Consider the following 7708-nt stretch of genomic DNA (forward strand, 5'->3'; position numbering starts at 1 on the left):
AATACTAATGCTTGTGCTATAATTATGCTTTTATATTTTGTATAGGCAGTAATCCTTTTCCACTATATGCAAATCTTATTCAATTGTCTTAAATTTATCAAATCAACCGAACAGTAATCTAAAATCTAATATTAAAATAATCCTAGATAAAGCCCGTCCTCCTCTTGTCCTATATTGCATCCACTATTATTTTATACAATAAACCGAACAGGCACTTAGTCGTCAATGACGGGTGGCATCATCTCTTTTAATATCGCGCCATTATTTTAAGCCCATTTTCCACGTTGGATACATACATATTAAATCCATTTATACCTTACGACCTTCCCAAATTTATTAGAACCAATTACTCCACGTGGTTTATTCATAATTTCCAATTTTTTTATTTTATGCACTATGTTGCTTTACAGATGAACGACTTCTTTTAGATTTTTCTATGACGTCTTCTTTTTAATATGAAACCGAAGATTCGAACATGTTTTGATCGATAAACATGTGCTCCTTATATTTAGTGGAGTAGTACTAATTTTTGAACCGACAGTTTTAATTCGAAAATAAACTGTTCTTGTTATTGAAATTGATTCAAATTCAACTTGCGTCGAGCTTGGTTTGTTTTTTAATGTTAAGCTCAAAATTAAAAGAACTCTCGTTACCTCTTTAAATGGAGAGAAAAAGAAAACTATTTATCGTTCATTCATAAAAATTCATTATTCACTAGAAAGATTTAAGAACCTTATTATATCTTTTTTATTTATAAAAATATATCTTTACATTTTCATATAAAAATTAAAATATTAATTATTTTTATTTGTCTTTTCAAATCTATCCAATCTACTTAGAGTTCACTCTTTTTTAAAAGTTACCATACAATCGCCTTATACGAAGCGAAATGACGTTAAATTTTATTAGATTAAATAATTTCATCAATTGGACATGAACAATGGTTTATATTAAGAAAAACGAAGTAGATATATGGGGAAACGAGAAACGATAAATGAAAATGAAATGGCAAAGAGTATAACAAATGAATCTTTGAAATTTAATTTAGTGTAATACGACATATTATTGTTGCCTACAATGTGCTGTCTAATGCTCGGAAATTGCAAGTTTAAGTCTTTACAGTATCTCCAACCATTTACATTAAACTCAACTTATTTTAATTTAATGTCACGTCAAAAAGTGATTTATTCACTATCTTTTTTACTCAAAAAATTTGAAAATATAATTTAATTTTGTTTAATATAAACCTAAAGATAAATATATTTTACTCGAAAACCTAAAATTGGATTGGTTTTGGATTTCATTGGAGCTAATTGCCTATTTCCATAACTTTAGTGTATCATTAGAAATTGACCTAAGTTATATCAGCACAAAAAATTAGGAGTAATTGGTTGCAAAACGATAACAAATCAGTTTAGAGTAAATTATAGCGGATCTTAAAATTCATATGGAGTACAAAAGAATTTTGATAAAAGTTGAGGAATTTACACGCAAATATTCATAAAAATGATAAAAGTTAATGAATACTCCATAAAGAGTCGTGATCACTAGTCCAATTAATTCATGTGAAAAACACAAATCTGACTATCATTCGTACAAACTCAATCCATCACCAGTAGTAGTTCTAGAAGGTGAGAATCCACTTGATATTTCACGTTTTTCTTAACTCCATATAATATTTTTCTTTACCTATAAGGCTCAAACCAGATATTACTTCTACGTATTTCACACGAGTCCATTTACAATGACCCCACCACCCCAATTTGCACATTATCTTTAGGGGGGTGAACAACGAGATATACTACAAATTTGTGATGACCATATTATTCTTCGTAAAATCAAATTTATATAGGCTCCTAGTTGTAATTATATGTTTCTTAGATAAGGCCGTACAAGAGTCAATATTTTTCTTAGAAGAAAAAATATTATGATTAAATGTACATAAATTATCTAATATTTAAAACATAAATTGTTTGTAACGTTTAATCAATTTCACAAAGAAATCCCACAAACGACATTTATGGCCGTTCAATCTTACAAAAAAGTACTATTTCGAATTTATATAGTATATTCATATAAAAATCTTCCACTATTAACATGTTTAGTAGTAATAGTATAGTAGTATTTTTTTTCTTGTTTCAATTGAAAACTTGAATTCCACTTGAAATAAATCAAGAAAATGTTAGAGTTAAAGGGGATCGAATACAATGAATTATGAAAACGTGTCAAAGTTGGCTGGTCCACTTGAGCTAATGTTCAAAAGTATACTAAACTTCATTAATATTTAATAGACGCGTGATTAAGACGTATTTGTAGAAGTTAAATCATTAATTAACTTCTGTTGAATTAACATGAAAACCTAGGTTTGGATTTTTGCATTAAAAGAAGAAACACAAGTCTTTTCTTTTTCTGTGCATCGAAGTAGTTAAATAAGTGTGAATTTTATTTCAAGTCGTGTACTAGTATTTAATACGAGTCAATACATACATATCGAAAAACAGTGGTATCAAATTACTAGAAACAATCGAAAACCAATTTGATCTTGAAACCATATAATCATGATCAGTTAAAAGTAAAATTAGAATATATGCCAATAGTTGAATTCTAAATTTGTAAGCAAAGCAAATACTAGTAGTATCAAAGACTTTAGCATAGACCAAGACCAAATCTACATATGTGTGCACGAACGGGTTGGTGTGATATTCATTGAACCATGTCTTCTCCAACTTGTATATCCATGTCCTAATTCAATTAACCATCCAATTTCTAATTCAATTAACCATCCAATTTCTGGCATATTTTACTCCTTTCTGCCTAATTAACTTAGTCGTTTATGTGCAAATGTGCGATATATATGGTTCTAAACGTATACAATTGGTGGTTGAACATGTATTGTTCTTTAACTAGTACTCCATTCGTTAGCGAATAGGAGTCTCGTTTTTCTATTTTGGTCCGTTTGCAAATAGGAGTTCCGGTTATAATTATCATAAATGGGACTCCAATTTCCGGACGGAAGAAGCATGTCATTGAGATTATAAGATATACCAATTTATTTTTAAAAGTAACAATAAAAAATCTAAGAGATATGGTCGAATATATCATGAGACTTATTCATCCTTAATCAAATAGTCAAATGATCGATCTTTGCTTTGGACATGGATCAGTCTTAAATTCTTGGATCAACCATCTCATTTTTTGAAATGTCTAAAAATCATCACATGGAAAGAATCACTAGATTTATCAGTGAATACCCTTTATCTAACAATGAAAATAAATAAATAAATAAATAAACAATGAAAAATTCTAATTCTAAAAGCATGTCTAAATACAATTAATTGGACAAAAGCGGTTTACCACTATTGACTAATACGAGGAAGAAGAATTTCAAGGCCAATAGAGGTGGTGTATTAATTAATGTGAATCAAATAGATAAGAGTTTAGAAATTTAAAGAAAGTATCAAAGATTGTTTTTTTTTATTATATCAATTAAAATTTTTAATTCTTCAGTACCCATGATTTGAACCCTTAATTTATCGACAAAATACCAATTAATTAAATTTGATATAATCAATAATCATAGTACTATAAAAGATTGTCGTATATACTTTTTTGAGGTGGTTTGTGGGCCCAGACTTGGATGTCATGGCGGCGGAGATGCCATAGACTTCGAATTTTCATACTTGGTCGTCTGAAAATACTTTGAAAATTAGTAGGAATTGAATCTTTAGCGAAGACTTTGGATTTAAATAAGTACTCTAATTTTTCTTTTTATATATCCAGTAGTAATTCTCTCTTACTACATATAGGCATAATAAGTAATAGAGGTAGATAGGTATGAAAAGCTAAGATGGTTCCATATTACTTTAATTTTGGGTTTCATACATTAATCTTTTATACTCCTCCCGTCCCACTTTAAGAGTCTTGGTTTACTATTTATGGGTGTCCCACTTTAGGAGTCCCGGTTGAAATATTCCATAAATGGTATTAGGGCCCTCATTCCACTAACTTTTTTCCACTCACATTTTATTATAAAACTAATATAAAAAAATATGACCCACATTTTACTATCTTTTTTCATCAATTTTCCTTTACATTTCTTAAAATCCGTGCCGAATTCAACCGAGACTTCTAAAGTGAGACGGATGGAGTATCTAGAATAGTTATTAGTACTAGGGTTTGCCACACACTTTATACAGACGTCTTGAATTTTAGCCGTCAACATTGAACTTTTGGGATTAGGTATTCTTTGTACGAATGATCGGCTGAGGAAACAGAGTCCCTCCCAATCTCTTAGGATATTGCAACTAGAAAGATTAAAATACGTGGCTTATTTTGAAAAAATAGGCTTATTTTTATTTTCAAAGAAAATAAGAAACAGTTTTATTACATGATTATTTTGAGTAGTTGTGATAAAATCCAAAGAAAATATCCCGTTAGAATTTTTGTTTTTGATTGAGTTCATCCCTAGAGGCTTAGTAGTTATTAGCTTACTCACAAATTATACTACTATTCCATGTGTTGTTACATAATTAAATATATGAATAATATTAATTATATTTGATTTGAAATTATGTAATGCATGAAAGTTTATATTTATAAAAGTCGGTTTTTTTGGGTTGTTAGGATTGGTGAATTAAAAACAACTTTCGAACGTTTGCCAGTTAGAATACTTGTACAGTATATAATAAAGTTTACAATCCCAAATTTTTCTCATGGCGGGGAAAGTGTAAAGCATTGTGTTTGCATATATATTTATAAGGTTTTCTCAAACATTTAAATGTGTAAAAAACAAATAAGTCTAATTCTTGCTTGGTAAACCGCTGTGTAACATTATAGTATTATAGAAGGTGAGGCGGGTTGGGGAAATAAAACGTTTTAAAATAATTACATTGTTGTACGCAAGTTCTTTGCCTTGGGGAAAATAACGACATTTGTATGGTATAGTAATAAAAAAGGATCTAATAGGGAAAAAATCTTTTTTGGTATTCTTGAAGATGAGATGTGGTGGTTTTGTTCTTAATAATTGTTGATATAACATTAAACATATGATATTTTTTATACATTACTTTTTAAATTATCAAAAAAGGGGAAATGTTTGTAAAACTTGGGTAGTAATGAATTGTGCGAGTGGGCGATAAAATCCTCAAAAGTGTTGGGGAAAAAATTGTACTATTCGAAACTAGGTTTAAATGTTTTCACGAATAATAAATAAAGTTTTTGAACTAGGCTACTCTTGGAAAAATATAGTAGTATTAAATTTAAATTTAAATTTAAATTTAAATTTAAAAAATAAAATAATAGGCATATTTAATTAATTAATATTTATATTTTACAAGCGAAAAATAATAAATTAAATAGGAAAGTCGGAATTACTGTAATTTGGGGTTGGACGAACAATAAATTTTTTTGACCATAGTGTATGATAATAATATTTGGTTTAGTCTTGAACAAATTGAAGTTAATTTAATTAGTAAAAGCCCAAATATGTTTTTCCAACTCAAACATCCATGTATCCTTGATCCTGTAATAACTCATACAAATGAGACTAGATAGAAACCCTGCATCTTTTTCGAATTTTGTTCCAGACTTGGGAATTTTTCTTCTCTCTTGTAAGAAATTCTATTTTGGTTCTATTGAATAATTTTTGGGTTTTTGAAAGTTTTGCCCCCCAAAAGTCAAAAATTGGTTTAAAAACTTTAAAAAATTGTGGTCAAGTACTACTATCAGGGAAGTCGAAAATTTTTTTATTTTGGAAAACCCAATTTGAAAGTTTTGATGGCAGTATTTTCATAAATTAATTATATTCGAATATAAAATTAAAATTTTAACATATGAATCAATTAATCATATGATCAGCCAAATGATCGATCATCATCTGCTCTATTGGTACACGAATCTCTTTCAACTATACCCCAATATGGTTTGATTCATAAAACTGCAAAATCAATCTTTGATACCTTTCACTAATTACAATTTCACAATAGCACAAATTAGACTAGTGTAGTTTCTTCTTGTGCAATAAATTAACTGGTAATTATCAATCGTAAAATAACAGAATGCACTTACGAAGTGGGAATTATGGCAACACAAAAGGACAGCAGAAACTGACAAAACATGAGTTGGAAAAATTGGATAAAATGAGCACTAATTGACTAATCTCCTCACACGTAAATTGACGATCGTAGAATTGTCGACAGACCAAATTGTCGGCCGTTGACACCGACGTTATTTTTTTTTAAACCTTCAATTCCTGCTTATTTATTTCATTATTTATCATCTATGTTTTCGTATATTTTATTCCTATTTTATAAATCACGTGACATAGATGAATTGTTAATGTGTAATATGTAATGGTAAAAATAAATAATTTACTAATATTGAAACTTCATATGTGATTTAGTATAACAAAGGATACTGTCTTTAGTAGAGATATAACAATGGTTTGAATTTTAGGTCTCTCAATAATTTTTTGGTTTCTTCTGTCAATAGTCAATGGGAGTGTGTCCACGTAGTCTTTAGAAAAATTTAAATAGATGCTACTACAATTTATAAATAGGTTCACAATTTTGACACGCCTTTCAAGATTATTTTTTTTTCTAAATACTTTAAAGAAAAGATTTAGTATTTCATTCATATATGGAAGTTTCAATAATTTATAGTATAGAACTATTTTCATAGGAAGACCTATTGAATTATTATTAGTTGCATCATGAAATTATATATGCCCATTTGGTATGGCGTCAAAATTGAGAAAGGCAATTGTCGGAGTTTCTTAGATTATAATTTAAAAATGTTACGCATGTCATATTCTACAATGTAGTCCTAATTATGGATTTAAAATTTCAAATAGAATTCTTGACTTCACTATTTTATGTTGACATTAAGAAAATAGTAATCCTACAAAACAATGAAATGATGGTCCATACTTTTGCCATATTTTGATCATGACTCGTGGCTTGTGACGCCATGCATTACATCATCAATTTGGACAAACTAGTTCATGTGCTTTTTATTGAGATATTTACATTGTCTTTGTTGTCTCTTGAAATGTGAAAGACATCAATAACAAATTAGTATTATATTCAAATTAATGATTGTTAATCTTAATGACACAATCATTTTTTGGTGAAACACATTATAAATGACGTAATTGTTGAAGAAGACTTTGTTATAGTGTTAGAATTACCTTTAAATACAAATATGTTAGTAGTATGTTATCCTTGTCTTGTGACTTCGATTGACCATATTATGATCACATATTTTTTTCCCCATAGTTGAAACTTGAAAGTTACAAAGAGACCTACGTTATGAATAGGAGGGTTGTTACATACGTGCAAATAAATTAACTCTACTAACATATTGAACTGTAAAAATTTGCCAAAAAATGTGATTTTATAATAGAGAATTCAAAAATTAGTCACACCCACTATTTTGGGTCAATTGTTATTTATTGGTAGAAGAAAATTTGAGCTGTTTTTTTTATAATAATCCTTGTGGATTTTCAACGTGGATTAAATTGGTCTTTGGTCTTCTTAGATTCCTGTATTTACTAATTAACTTTCCTTTAATTCTTTTTTGTCCTCACTCTTCGTGTTTGTGTCTCATTCCAAGTTAGGGTCAACCCGTCAAAGAAACGTAATTTATGAAATCTAACCTAGCTACTAGTATTATAAAACCATAATCTAGGAGTATTTTTTAATGACATATT

Source organism: Salvia hispanica, unplaced genomic scaffold, assembly GCF_023119035.1.
Source record: "Salvia hispanica cultivar TCC Black 2014 unplaced genomic scaffold, UniMelb_Shisp_WGS_1.0 HiC_scaffold_749, whole genome shotgun sequence".
NCBI classification, from domain to species: Eukaryota; Viridiplantae; Streptophyta; class Magnoliopsida; order Lamiales; family Lamiaceae; genus Salvia; species Salvia hispanica.